The sequence below is a fragment of the Orycteropus afer genome, unplaced genomic scaffold (assembly GCF_000298275.1).
Source record: "Orycteropus afer afer isolate SDZICR_OR568_19922 unplaced genomic scaffold, OryAfe1.0 scaffold00055, whole genome shotgun sequence".
Classification (NCBI taxonomy): domain Eukaryota; kingdom Metazoa; phylum Chordata; class Mammalia; order Tubulidentata; family Orycteropodidae; genus Orycteropus; species Orycteropus afer.
In genome coordinates this window covers 7,705,968-7,721,286 of record NW_006921642.1, presented here as the reverse complement: position 1 = coordinate 7,721,286, position 15,319 = coordinate 7,705,968, and positions in this window count along the sequence as shown.

The window sequence follows — 15,319 nt, the reverse complement described above, 5'->3', positions numbered from 1 at the left end:
TGATGTTTTCTGCATCATTCAGTATTTGTCCATTGAAGCTTTCAATATTCCAACTTGAGGCTTGAACTTTTTCTTCAGTTGTTTTGGCTTTAGAAATGCCAAACGTGTTCTTCCTTTTTGTTTTCTGATTCCAGGTCATCGAACATTTCATTATAATAATTGGCTTTGTCTTCTCAAGCTGCTCTTTGAAATCTTCTGTTCAGGGCTTTTTTTTTTTTTTTTTTTTTTTAATTTTTATTGTGATCTGGGTGAAAGTTTGCAGAGCAAATTCATTTTCCACACAGTAGTTCAGATACACTTTGTCTCATGACATTGACTGCAATTTCCCACAATGCAACAGCTCTCTTCTTATTTCCTCCCCATAATTACCTCTTTTCTGTGTCCTTCCCATGCACTCCTGCCCCCTCGAGCTGTCTCCCTGTGCATACACAGCCTTTCTATTCTCCTATGATCGATCCCTCCAAGGAGTGTGTCTATCTAATGTAAATGTTCACTTCATATGCCTGTCTTTTGTTTGGTTGGAAGCCACAGGAGTGGGTTCAATTACAGACCTGAAGGGCAGCTAGGGCCTATAATCTCAGGAGTTCCATCAGGCTCAATCAGACCATCAAACCTGGTCCTTTATTATTTTTTTTAAATGATTTTGAGATTTGTCACACATTGTTCTCCCACTCTATCCAAGATCTCCTACATAGATACCCCTCCAAGCAGCTGACATTGGTAGCTGGGCACCATCTAGCTTTTCTGGTCTCATATTCATATAGCCTGAGGATCACATGATGTACCAGTCCCTTGGACTAATTGTTTCCATGCATCTTTGGTTTCCTTCATTCTCCTTTGCTTTGGATGAGGAGAGACACATCGTTGCATCTAGATGGCTGCTTGCAAGCTTTTAAGATCCCAGTCACTACTTGCCAAAGTAAGATGTGGAGCAATGCTGTGTTATGCCAATTGAGCTTAATGTCCCTTGCACCTATGGTCCTAAGTCCACAGGTCCAACTACTCACTCCCTCTGGGTAGCTGGCTGTGTCCAAGAGGTGACTACAACCTTATCCCTTTTCAGCTCTACTATATACCTGGGAATTCTTACAGAACATACCAATACACTTTTAGGAACATTGTCTGCCAACCCTATACATGGTCATGGGCACAGTACCCCCATAGCGACATACATGATCATTCAGCCTGTCCACCCATCTATCCACCCATAGATCAATGTTTGCCATTACTGACAATGCAGCACTGTATGTGCCAAAGGGTTCATCTTTGTTGTTTGTACCTCCCATACACTTCTATATTGGCTCTTTATTCTTTGATGTGTGGATTTATTGCTATAAGTTGACCTTGGACCACTGTTTTTGCTGTGTCCCAAATATTTTGGTATGTTGGGTTTTCATTCTAATTTGATTCAAGAAATTTTTTAGTTTCATTTTTATTTCTTCTATTACCCAGTCATTTTTGAGGAAGATGTTCAGTTTCCATTGTTTGCTCTTTTTCTGTTGATCTTCCTACAGTTAATTTCTAATTTGATAGCATTGTGATCTGAGAAGATGCTTTGCAGTATTTCAATGTTTTTAAATTTATTAAGACTTGCTTTATGGCTTAACATATGGTCTATTCGGAGAATGTTCCATGTGCACTGGAAAAGAATGTGTATGTTGCTGTTGTTGGGTGAAGTAGATGCTCTATAGATGTCTGTAAGATCAAAGTTGTGGATTGTATTGTTTAATTCTGTGTCTTTGTTGAGTTTATTTCCAGCTGTTCTATCTTTCATTGAAGGTGGTGTATTAAAGTTTCCCACTGTGACTGTGGAGTCATCTATTTGTCTTTTCAATCCTGTTAAAGTCTGATTTAAGTGTTTTGGGGCTCTTTCATCGGATCCAGAGGTATTTGTTATGGTTATGTCTTCTTGTTCGATTGATCCTGTAATCATTATATGATGTCCTTCCTTGTCTCTTATGGTGGTTTTTGTCTTAAAGAAAGTCAATTTTATCAGAAATTAATATCACAACTCCTGTTCTTTTTTGGTTGCCATTTGCTTGAAATATCTTTTTCCAACCTTTGATTTTTAGTCTATTTTTGTCTTTGTCCCTAAGATGTGTCTCTTGTAGACAGCATATTGATGGGTTATGTTTTCTTATCCAGTCTGCAACTCTCCATCTCTTGAGTGGTGCATTTAATCCATTTGCATTCAGTGTAATTATCGACAAGTATGACTTTGTTGCTGTCATTTTGTTATGTGTTTTTTCATGGTGTTCCTGGTTTGTTTGTTCCATATAATTTTTTTGTGTTGAGCTCATTGTTTATGAATCATGTTATCATTTCCTTTGTTGCTATTGTTTTACTATTTGCTAAATATTTGTGCTTGTCCTCTTTTTTATTTTGATGTGAACGTTTATCATTTTTCTTTGAGGCTACGCTGTGATTTATAATTTTCTACCCAAGTTTAGAATAGTCATTCTATCTTGCAACTCTCTTGACTTCCTTCCCATTTAGAAGTTCTGTAATTACACTCTTTTTTCCCTCTTTTTGTTTTGTAATTGTCCTCATTTGCCAATTGATATCTCTGGTTCCTTGTTTACAATCTTGTAAGCTTATTTTACTTTGGATACTTCATAACTGAATTGGTTTCTGGGTTATGTCATCAAGTGTATTAATGGTCAGTTGTTTGCTATTATTGGTTCTCTGTCCAAATGAGTCTCTTTTGTATCTCTTGTAAGATTGGTTTGTTTTTAAAAAATTCCCTTAAGTTCTACTTATTTGGAAATGTCCTATTTTCACCATCATATGTGAAGGACAATTTTGCAGGGTATATAATTCTTGGTTGAAATTTTTCTCTTTCAGATATATACACCATTCCATTGTCTTCTCACCTGCATGGTTTCTGCTGAGAAATCAGAGCTTAGTCTTATTGGTTGTCCTTTGTAGGTAACTTTTCATTTTTCCAATGCTGCTTTCAGGATTCTTTCTATGTCTTTGGTTTTGGTGAGTTTGATGATGATATGTCTTGGTGATTTTCTTTTGGGGTCTATCCTGTTTGGGGTTCATTGGACTTCCTGAATGTATATATTCTCATCTTTCATCATATCAGGGAAGTTCTCTTCCAACAAATCTTGGACATTATTCTCATTGGTTTTATTTTCCTCTTCCTGTTCTGGAATTCTGATTACACGTAAGTTATTCCTTTTGATTGTATCCCACATGAACCTTAGGCTTTCTTCATTTTGTTTTGATTTTCTTTTCTAATTGATCCATTTCCAAAGAAGTATTCAGGTATTTGTCTTCAATCTCATTAATTCTGTCTTCCATTGATTCGATTCTACTCCTTTGTCCTTTCCATGTGTTATTTATTTCTGAAAATCTAGTGTTAATCTTCTGGATTTCTATCTGTAGATTTTGTATCATTTTTAAGTTTTCATTTATTTTGTCATTTTGTTCTTGTATTTCCTTCCAAAATTGTTCTAGGTTTTTGTCTGTGTTTTCCTTAATTTTTTCAGTGTTTCCCTTGATCTATCTCTCAATTCATTGAAGGAATCTATATATAATTCTTTTGAATTCCTTCTCTGGGAGTTCCAGTGATGTTTTGTCCTCAATGATGTGTTCTGGGTTTGTACCCTGGTCCCTTGTTTCTCTTGGTTTATCTTATTTCTTTGTGTGGACTGTGATGGTCTGTTGAATCCAAGACATTTTGACTTTGTTGTATTTGCAATGAATAAGTCGTTGGCCTTGAAAAATTCTATCTTATGATCTCCAGCATCATTTCTATCACCAAGACCATATTTTCCAACTACCAGTGATTCTTCATTGTTTCCAACTTTTGCATTCCAATCACCAGCGATAATCAACACATCTTGATTGCATGTTTGGTCAACTTCAGACTACAGAAATTTATAAAAATCTTCAATTTTCTCATGTTTGGCTTTGGTAGTTGGTGTGTAAATTTGAATAATAGTGGTATTAACTTGTCTTCTTTGTAAGTATATGGATATTATCCTATCAGTGATAGCATTGTACTTCAATATAGATCTTGAAACATTCTTTGCAATGATGAATGCCATGCCATTCCTCTTCAACTTTTCATTCCTGACATAGTAGATCATATGGTTGTCTCATTCAAAATGTCCAAAACCAGTCCATTTTAGCTCAGTAATGCCTAGGATATCAATCTATGCATTCCATTTCATTTTTGACAACTTCTAATTTTCCTATATTCATACATCATACATTCCGTGTTCTTATTGTTAATGAATGTTCACAGCAATTTTCCCAATTTGTGTTGTGCCACATTAGCAAATGGAGGTCCTGAAAGATTTATAGCATCCACATCATTAAGGTCAACTCTACTTAGAGTAGGCAGCTCTTTCTCAGTCATATTTTGAGTGACTTCTGAGCTGAAGCACTCATCTTCCAGCATTATATCAGACAATGTTTCAGGGCTATTCATAAAGTTTTCTAGTAATATATCAGACTGTGTTTGAGTGCTATTCATGAAGTTTTCACTGGCTAATTCTTTGAGAAGTGAATGGCCCCTTCCTTCTTCTCAGTCTGTCTTAATCTGGAAGCTCCACTGAAACCTGTCCACCATGGGTGACCCGGCTGGTATTTGAAATACTGGTGGCAAAGCCTCACAACAATCTATAAGCCACCACAGTACAATAAAATGAGGGAAACAAGAAGCTGAACTATACAAAGAAAAACGTGGCATCAGGATTGGAAGAAGACTCATTAACCACCTGCAACGTGCAGATGACACAACTTTGCTTGCTGAAAGTGAAGATGACTTAAAGCATTTACTGATGAAGATTAAAGACTACAGTCTACAGTATGGATTTCACCTTACCATAAAGAAAACAAAAATCCTCACAACTGGACCAATATGCAACATCATGATGAAAGAATGCAGTTGTTAAAGATTTCATATTACTTGGTTCCACAACCAACACCAATGGAAGCAGCAGTCAAGAAATCAGGTGGGCATATTACACTGGGCAAATCTACCACAAAAGACCTCTTTAAAGTGCTGAAGAGCAAAGACATCTTTTTAAAGACTAAGGTGCACCTAACCCAAACCATGGTATTTTCAATCACCTCATATTCATGTGAAAGCCTGACAATGAATAAGGAAGACTGATGAAGAGGTGACACTTTTGAGTTGTGGTGTTGGCCAAGAATACTGAAAGTACCATGTATTTCCAGAAGAACTAACATATCTGTTCTGGAAGAAGTGCAGCTGGAATGCTCCTTGGAAGCAAGAATGGCCAGAGTTTGTCTCACCTCTTTGGCTATGTTGTCAGAAGGAACCATTCCCTGAGAAAGATATCATGCTAGGTAAAGTGGCGGGTCAATGAAAGAGGGGGAGGCCCTCTATGAGATGGATTGACACAGTGGTTGCAGTGATGGGGTCAGGAATAGCTGGGATTGTGAATCTGGCACAGTAACAGGCAGTGTTTCTTTGTGTTGTATATAGGGTCACTATGAGTCAGAGCAGTCTTGATGACACCTAACCACAGCAAGAACAACAACATGAGCAAATTAATTGTTCTGAAATTCCTGTTCTTTGAAATGTTATCCATAATTTGTTATGATCCACAGACTTGAAAGCCTTTGCATGGTCAATAAAACACAGGTAAACTTGTTTTACTTGTTCTGTTCTGCTAATGAGAGGGAAGGAGTTAAGAATATTTGAGTTAATTCTGTAAATGCATTGGCATTAATTTCTGTAGGAGTTGATGTGTTTCTTAGTATCAAGAAAGCTATTGCCAGGGCTATTAAATTGTGGAGATACAATAGAAGGCAGAACAAATAGTATAAGATAATAGACTAAGAAAAATATATTTGAATTATGTTGTTGTTAGGTATATTGAGTTGATTCCAACTCGTAGTGACCATATGTACAACAACAAGAAAAAAACACTGCCCAATCCTGCTCCATCTTCACAATCATTGCAATGTTTGAGCCCATTGTTGTAGCTACTGTGTCAATCCATCTTGTTGAGGGTCTTCTCTTCTTTCTGCCCTCTGCTTTACCAAGCATGATGTCTTTCTCCAGGGACTGGGACTTCCTTATAAAATGTCCAAAGTATGTGAGATGAGGTCTTGCCATCCTTGCTTCTAAGAAGCGTTCTGTCTGTACTTCTTCCAAGACAGATATGTTTCTTCTTCTGACAGTCCAAAGTATATTTAATATTATTTGGCAGCAGCATAATTCAAATGCATCAAATTGTCTTCAGTCTTCCTTATTCATTGTTTGGCTTTTGCATGCATATGAAGCAATTGAAATACCATGCTTTTGATCAGGTGCACCTTACTACTCAAAGTGACATATCTACTTTTTAACACTTTAAAGAAGTTTTGCTGCAGATTTGCCCAAGGAATCTTTTCTCCATTTATCATGATGTTGCTTATTGGTTTAGTTGTGAGAATTTTTGTTTTATGTTGATATCCTCGGAAACCCAAGAAGGGGTCACTATGAGTCGGGTCCAACTCAATGGCACATAACAACAGCAACAATCTCTACTGATAGTTATAGTTTTTTTTTTTTTTTTTAAACTTTGCATTGTAGTTTGGGTGAAAGTTTACACAGCCAACTGGTTTTCCATTCATCAATTCATACATGTATTGATTCGTGACATTGATTGCAATCCCCACAACGTAACAGCACTCTTCCTATTTGCTCCTTGTGTTGACTGTTTCCATTTGTTTTTCTTTCCTATCCATTCCTGCCCCTGAGCCTTATTCCTGGGCAAATTCTACCCTTTTAATCTTGTTTAATTGGTTGTTCTAAGGACTGTGTACCTTCCTGGTATTATTGTTCACATAATAGGTCTGTCAGGAGCTCTGGTAGCATAGTGCCTAAGGCACTCGACTGCTCACCAGAAGGCTGGCGGTTCAAACCCACCAGCCACTCCTCGGAAGGAAGGTTGGGCAATCCTACTTCCGTAGTGATACTGCCTCAGAAACCCAAGGAGGGGTCGCTGTGAGTCGGGGCCGACTCGGCGGCAAACAACAATTGTTTGGCTGAAAGTTGAGGCATGGGAATGTGTTCGATTCCAGGCCTAAAGAATGTCTAAGGACCATCAGCTTGGGTGTACCACCAGTCTCTATCAAACTTGTAAGCCTGGTGTTTTTCACGATCTTGAGTTTTGTTCCACATTTTCCTCCCACTCTATCTCTTTCAAAGCAATAGGCAGTGGTAGCTGGGCACCATCTAGTTCTGGTCTCAGGGTTGTGGAAGCTGGGATTCATGTGGTCCATTAGTTCTTTGAACTTATCGTTTTTATGTGTCTTTCATTTTCTTCATTCTTCTTTTTTGCTTTGGATAGAGAGATACCAAAAGTTGCACCTTAGATGGCTGCCAGCAAGCTTTTATGGCACAGTTGCTAGTCACCAAAGCAGGATGTAGAACATTGTCTTTGTGGACTATGCTATGCCAGTTGACCTTAATGTATCATGTAGTCTTTGATCTTCATCAAGTCATGTCATCTACATATTGCAGTGTTAATGAGTATTCTTCCAATCCTGATGTACCATTCTTCTTTGTGTAGTCCAGCTTTTCAGATTATTTGCTTACAGACTCAATAAGTATGATGAAAGGATAAAATCCTGATGTACATCTTTATTGATAATAAATGATATGATATTCCCTGGTCTGTTTGAATGACCTCTTCTTGGTTTATGTGCAGGTTCCACATAAGCACTTGGAATTCCCATTCTTTGAAATGTTATCCATAGTTTGTTATAGATTATGGATAATTGGAATTATAGCTAATAAAATTTAAGCTAGGCTTACACAGGGCTTTTCTTTCTTAGTATATAGGATGTGCAGTTTTGAGCCTTATATGTAGAAATATATAGAATTTAATGAATAGGAACAGGAAAGAGGAAGTGGTGTGAGGATGGAAAGTATTAATGAATTCTTCTTCTTCTTTTTTTTTTTTTTTTGCAAAAGGGAAATACTTAATATTTATGGTTGTAAGTGAAATTTTGAGGAGGCTTATCAAGAGTCTTCAAAATCATTTTTCTAGAACCACTTTTGAAATGAAGTTCAGCAGTCATCTTGCCTGACTGATGTAATCAGGAGAAGAGGATTGCAGGCATGACAGAAGTAAATGATCTGCTTTTATATGCTATGTGATGATGCAAGATTCTTGTGCATAAAAAATGACTTGGACAACAATCTTCACTATCTTCATTTCAGGACTGTGGAGGGCATAACAAAAGGCTGCCAATTAAATGCTTGGAAATTCTCTCAACAGAAACCCTTATATAGAACACATTTTTGAAATGTCTCCAAGTTAGTATTCTTTTATTGTTAAAACTGCTCAGGAAGAGGTAGTTAATTTAATATTCTGATTAACACCAAGCATGAATTATACATTTTCAAATATGAAACAGCAAAAATATTCATAGTAGAGAATAAACCCCAGGCACAAAACGTTTTAATAAATGTTCATCATAAACAGAAGGGAATATGTTGAAAGTAATATAGTAATAATTACAAAATATACATTTTCCTCACATATAAGAAAGTCAAATATTTACAGGGTTAACTTCTGCATATCAGACCAGATTTGTTTGAGGACTGGCCATAATGCAGAAACCCCTATGTGTTTGTGTCCCCAGAGTCTAGCACTATGTGACAAATAGCAGGGACTCCATCAATGATTGCTAACCAGCATAAATAATTTTGAATCATAGAAATGCCCCCAATCTGATTTTAGCCAATAATTGCAATCACATTTCAACCTAAATCTTTTATTCATGCATTCAAGACTTGCTTCAATGTACTAGTTTGAATTTCATCTCTTTCAGACATCATCTTCAGAAAGACTGTGAATCAAGTATTTTATTCTTAAAATGTCTTTTGGTACCAATATACATGACATAAAAAAGAAGAAAAAATCAGCATCAAATAAATGGCTTTGTGAATGAATATGTCTATATGCTGAATCCAATAAATATAATGCCTTACCATCCAAGGCTACAAATTTAAGTTGTCCAGCACATAGGTTTATCCAAAGCAGACACATATGCAGGCATAGAAGGAGGCCTGTCCTATTGAGGCATTTGTGGGCCCCAGATAGTCTTATGAAATCATTACTATAATGACTCCTAGACAGATTCTCTCAACCCATCAATCAGTTTTGGTTGCAGGTCTGTTGTGGAACACTCACAATATGTTATCGGTAAAGTAGTCAGATTCCATGTGATCCAATTTTTTTATTTCAAAGGAAAAAATGTGACCTGGTGACTAAAGTACACGTTGAGCATTTTACTAAATACCAAATAAATAGCTCTACATTTATTTTTTAAACTTCCTAAATTTTTGTGTTGTTGTTGTTGGGTGCCCTTGAGTCAATTCTGACTCATAGCAACCCCTGTGACAGAATAGAACTACTCTATAGGGTTATCTTAGCTGTAATCTTTCTGGGAAGTAGATTGCCAAGTTTTTCTCCCACAGAGCAGCTGAGTGGGTTCCAACCACCATCCTTTTGAGTTAGCAGCTGAGTGCTTAACAGTTGTACCACCACAGGTCCTTGTAGGCATAATCTTCATTTTCTGATTCCAATGGTTTAGAGTAGACATCTGGGAGTTATATAAATTCCACGAGGACAAGGACCCTTCCTATTTTGCTCATTGCTGTATTCTCAGGGGCTAAAAATGTTCCAGTCACGCAAATAATGTTTGGGCTGTATTTTTTGAACAAATGTTAGATAGAGGGAGAGAAACATGAAGACAAAGATGTGTATATGGCTGTGTAGTCAACACTTGAGTTTTTTTTTTTTCCTTCATGTATATTTTCTTTAATCTTTTAAACTTACTTTTTATATACCTTATATTTATAAGGGGAGCTGTGGTAGTATAGTGCCTAAGGCACTTGACTGCTAACCAGAAGGCTGGCAGTTCAAACCCACCAGCCACTCCTCAGAAAGAAGATGGGGCAATCTACTTCTGTAGTGATACTGCCTTGGAAACCCAAGGAGAGGTCTCTATGAGTCGGGTCTGACTCAATGGCATATAACAACAACAACATATTTATAAGGCCCTGTTCTAGGCACTATGGAACATATAACAATGGCTAAGTAAATCTGAAGTCCTTAGATTATTTCTTATTCCTCTTCATTAATCTCCTTATTTATCCACTTAACAAACATTAGTTGTTCCTTTTATAAGACTGCGGATAGCTGTTGAATTTTGTTTCTGAATATAATCCTGTTTTAAATGTTATCATGTAATGAACCTCTTAGTTTGCAAGCAAAAACTGAGCCATAAAAAAAAAAAATTGCAAGAAGGATCTTAACTGATCAAAAAGATGTAATAATATGGACCATTAATCCTTAAAAGTAGAGTATTCCACTGAGAAGTAAAAATTGTAGAAATAATGAGTCTAATAAATATCACCTTAGATACTGTCATAGAAAAATAACTGATTCCAAATTGGTTAAAGGAAGATTTAGCTATAAGATCTTTTGAGAATAAAAAGTTTGAAAAGATAATGTAAAAATACAACTATTAACTGATTTCACTGTGGTAGCTAATATAAATAGTTATTATGCTATGTGGCCTGGAGCCCAGCAGAATAGATCTTTTAGCTTTATAGTTTCAGATTGCCTTTATGGCTTAATACTTTTAAAAACCTAAAACATGTGACATAACCAGCAGTAAATACTCCTCAATGAACATAAACCAAGCAGAAAAGAAAAAATGAATCACAATAGATTCCAATTTGAGGTCAGAAGGAACATTAATTTTTTCTAAATTTTCTATCTTACAGAAAATAAATTGAGGCTCAGAGAGGTCAAGTGACTGCTTCAATGTTATACAACAAGAGTAATATAACTTCTACTATAGTATTCTTAACACTATATGGTCATACTTCTATTGTACATTAATAAGTTGTCTTCCTAATACCAAGCAATCTTGTTTGATTTTTGAATAGTGTAAGTTAACTCAAGGAGCTCTGGTGGCATAGTGCCTAAGGCATTTGACTGCTAATCAGAAGGCTGGCAGTTCAAACCCAATGAGTTCACTATGTAATTCCCCTCTAGTCTAAGCCTCCAAAAGTACAGAATCAACTGGAATTCACTTAAACTACACTTCCAGGAAGTATTCCTTTTAATATAGCAAAATATAGCTAGTCTGATAAGATCTGAATTTAAATTAAATTGATTGATTCAAAGAATAACTTCTTTTCCCTTTGTATATTATTGATGCCAAGTCAATTACAGAAAATCCATCTTTATTAGCCAAGGGCTCCTCACCTCTGAGATACTCTTAAGACATATTTATTCTCACTTATTTAATCTGGGAAACCATGCTACAGATGGAATCTGAGACTCAAGGAAGTTCTCTGAGCAAGTATGTGGCAGAACTGATATTCAAATGCAAGTCTGAAGACTCCTTCTTCCATGTTCTTTTTATTATGCTGAAATCTGAAAAATGATTGCTTATGATATTGGAGAAATAAGACCTTGTAATAGGGTGGCAATTGTTTTGGTCAGCATCCACTGATTGCAAGGAACACAAACACTCCGGCCTTTACTTGAAAAAGTGTGTTTGTAGGTGGAGATTACTGCAAACAATAACAACAAACAACAACAACAACAAACAACAGAGAGGACTGCACAGAATTTGAGGATAAGCTTAGAAACCAGTCTTTAAGAAGGACTGCTCCTGGAACAGTGACCTTCATTCTGTTGTTGTTGTTGTTGTTGTTATGTGCCGTGGAGTCGGCCGCGACTCATAGCGACCCCTCCTTGGGTTTCCAAGGAAGTATCACTACGGAAGTAGGATTGCCCAACCTTCCTTCCAAGGAGTGACTAGTAGGTTTGAACTGCCAGCCTTCTGACCTTCATTCTAGGGACTGCCATTAATCTGCCCCAGCAGCTCTCTAGATGACTTCTCTCTTCTATCAATTCATTCAGTCTTCTGATGTTTCTTAGGACAAGAGGCTGTTTTCTGAGATCGTTCCTTGGGCACTAGACCATCACTTACTGATGGACCTGCAGGTCATCTAGGTCACCTGCAGGACCTCTAGGGCAATTACTGTCAGTCTGGGTTTATAGATGGATAATGTCTTCTGGTCCAATGCCTGCTCTTCAACGTTTTGGGTGGATGAAGATTTCCTGAGAGTGTTAACTGAAGCACATATTAGTTATCTATCACTGCATAACAAATTACCTAAAATTTAGCAGTTTACAACAATGAACATTCACTAAAACAATTTCTGTGACTCAGGAATCAGGCGTGGTTTAGCAGGGCTCTTTGTCTCAGGATCTCTCAGAAGACTGCAATCAAAGCTAGGGTAGGTCCACTTTCAAGGTCATTCACTTGATTGTTGGCAGGATGTAGTTTCTTATAGGCCTTTGAACTGAGGGCTTTAGTTGCTTGCTGGTTTTTAGCTGGAGGACTCCTTCAGTTCCTGGTCATATGGACTTCTCTATAAGAGAGCTCACAACATGTCAGCTGACTTCACAAGGGCAAGCAAGGGAGAGAGGCAGAGTGAACAAGATAGAAATCTCATTCTTTTATAATCTAATCTCAGAAGTGACATGCCATCATTTCTCTGTACATATTTTATTTTTTTAGAAGGAAAACACTAGGTCCAGCCCACATTCAAGGGGAGAGAATTACACAGGGACATGGATACTAGAAGGCAAAGAATTTCAGAAGTTGCCTATCACAAGCCACCACCACCAGCATGAGTTGCCATAAAATTGATCCTGGTTCATGCTGATCCTATATATGTCAGAGTAAAACTGTCTTCCATAGTTTTCAGTGGCTGATTTCTCAGAAGTAGGTCACCAGGTTCTACTTCGGAGGTGTCTCTGAGTGCATACATTAACCATTCATGCCACCTGGGGTCTCTATCATTTAAGGGCAGACCTCTAAAACAACAAGCATTGGTTTTAATCATCATATATATTGCACAAAACAAAATATCAATGGAATTTTCCTTTAGTGGCAATATTAGCTTTCAACGCAGCTAACATGGGATTATTATTATGTTCATGACAATTTGTATTCAGCCTGGAACCTTTTTACTTAACTGAGGACTTTTCTCCTAAAAGGAAATCTTAAATTTATTTCTTAAAAGGGAAAATAAAATAAAATAACACTTTCCCTTTAATCCCACTCAACTGTCATGAGTAGTCTGATTGAAACAGTGAGCACTAATGTAGGAGGTAGCAGTTGCTCTCAGGATCCTTGGTGGTGCAATGGCTAAGCACTTGGCTGGTAGCAAAAAAGTTGGTGGTTCAAACCCACCTAGCAGTTCTTCTATGAGAAAGACCTCACAATCTGTTCCTGTAAAGATTACAACCTAGAAAACCCTATAGGGCAGTTCTATTTGGTCACATGAGGTCACTATGATTTGAAATCAGCACCTAACAACAACAGTAACCCTAAGGCTGTGTTTGAGAGTGAGCAGGAGACATGTACTTATAGTCTCTGACTTCTTGCAAGAAGACTAGCTGTCTAGATGTGGCATCCATTTGAGAGAAATGTATTCAGAGAGGTCATGCATCACAAAGGGAGAGAACCAGGGTGGCATGGCCTTGGAGTCCTGTAGGGTTGAGAGAGACACAGCTGCTCTTGCTAGCTGAACCAGCGGCATCAGGAAAGAAATCATTGGAGCCCCCGATGGAATCGATAGGACTTAAGAACATCACTCTAAACAAAGGGCATTTTCAGGACAAAAGTGCTTCATGCCTGTGTAATTAAAAAAAGAAAACGTATAGGATGATGATATTTTGCAGTATGCCTTTCTAGAAGGCAAAAAACAAAACAAAAAACCTTCCTATCCAAAGTAAAACATCAACACTTTCTTGAATAGGAAAAAATTTAGATTCTGAACTAAATGCTTTAATGAGGGACAGATAATAAGTGTGAATTGAAACTAATTGGTGTTTCAGATCACTGAGCTGGTTGAAAAACCATTTGTGATGAGGTCTGTATAAGTTAACAGTCGCTTTTAAATGCCTAATTAAACACCGTTCTGTCCCTAGTGAGAATAAAAAAATGTATTGTCGCTCATTGCGCTATACTTAACCAAGTGATTAAAGTGGGCAATCAGGGAACAGATTTATTTTTTTTGTGTAGCAAAAGCTCTTTTTTTTTTTTGCCTCCAGAGTAGGCTGATGTAGGTAGCCTTGGGACAATGACACATTGTGTCACGTGCAGATGGGAATATGGCCTCACGGTGAACATGCATAATAGACTAATGTGAGAAAAAGGCCATGAGATTCTTGTTGAACAAAAGGAAAAATAAAGAGACAAGGTGAGAGGTAGCTTGATCTTGGTTGATTTTTCTCTTATCCTGGGAATAATAATTAAAAGAGTATCAATAAGAGGATTTTAAAAATTATACTATTTGAGCTTTAAGGATTAAGAGCAAAAGTGTCTGAAATGAATTATATTCAGGAGAGATCAAGGTTTAATACTTGTAATTTCATTTTCCTATTGGCTGAACCCCTTGGAATTCAATGAAAAGGGTATTAAGAGGACAGTCTGACAGATGGAATACTGGTGTAGGATCAGGGAGGGTTGTTCTGGGGCTGCTGCCTGTGGAATAATTTCCTGGGTCTAGGGACTGAGGAGCTATTCTGGAAACAGAGTGATTTCTTAAGGAAAGTATCCAGGAGGTACTGTACTACAAGGTAAAAAAAAGTCTAATGAGATATTTGCTTCTCCCTTCAGCTCTTCTCCCTCTCTCCCTTGTCTTCCTTTCTTCTTTCCTCTTCTTTCCATTCTGTCCTTTTTTTTAATTCCTTCCTCCCTGCTTTTCTTCCTGCCCTCCCTCCCTCCCTTCTTTCTGCCTTCCTCTCTCTACAAGTTAGTGCTTTACTGGAAAACCAAAAACCAAACTCACTGCCATCAAGTTGATTCTGACTCATAGTGACCCCTCCTTGGGTTTCCGAGGTGGTATCTCTGTGGAAGCAGGTTGCCCAAACTTCCTTCTGAGGAGTGGCTGGTGGATTTGAACTGCCAGGCAAATTTGCTTCTTAGAACTTTAAAGAAGGCATTTTAGCAAAGGCCTTAGGCACTATGTCACCAGAGCTCCTTTAGTGTAAAGCAGGAAGTTATTATATAGTCTAATTTTATACTAATAACTGCCTAACAAGTTTAAAAATGTTTCAATAATTAAGTTTCTTTTTCTTTTTTTTTTTTTTTCTGGCAGGTTCAGCAAACATAGATGGAAGAGGTTGGGAACTGAATGGATGGAACCTATTGCAGCTGATGCATTCACTCTTCACCCACAAATAAGTGACTCTTTTTTTTTTTTTTTTTTAAATTTTATTTTGATTTGGGTGAAGACTTA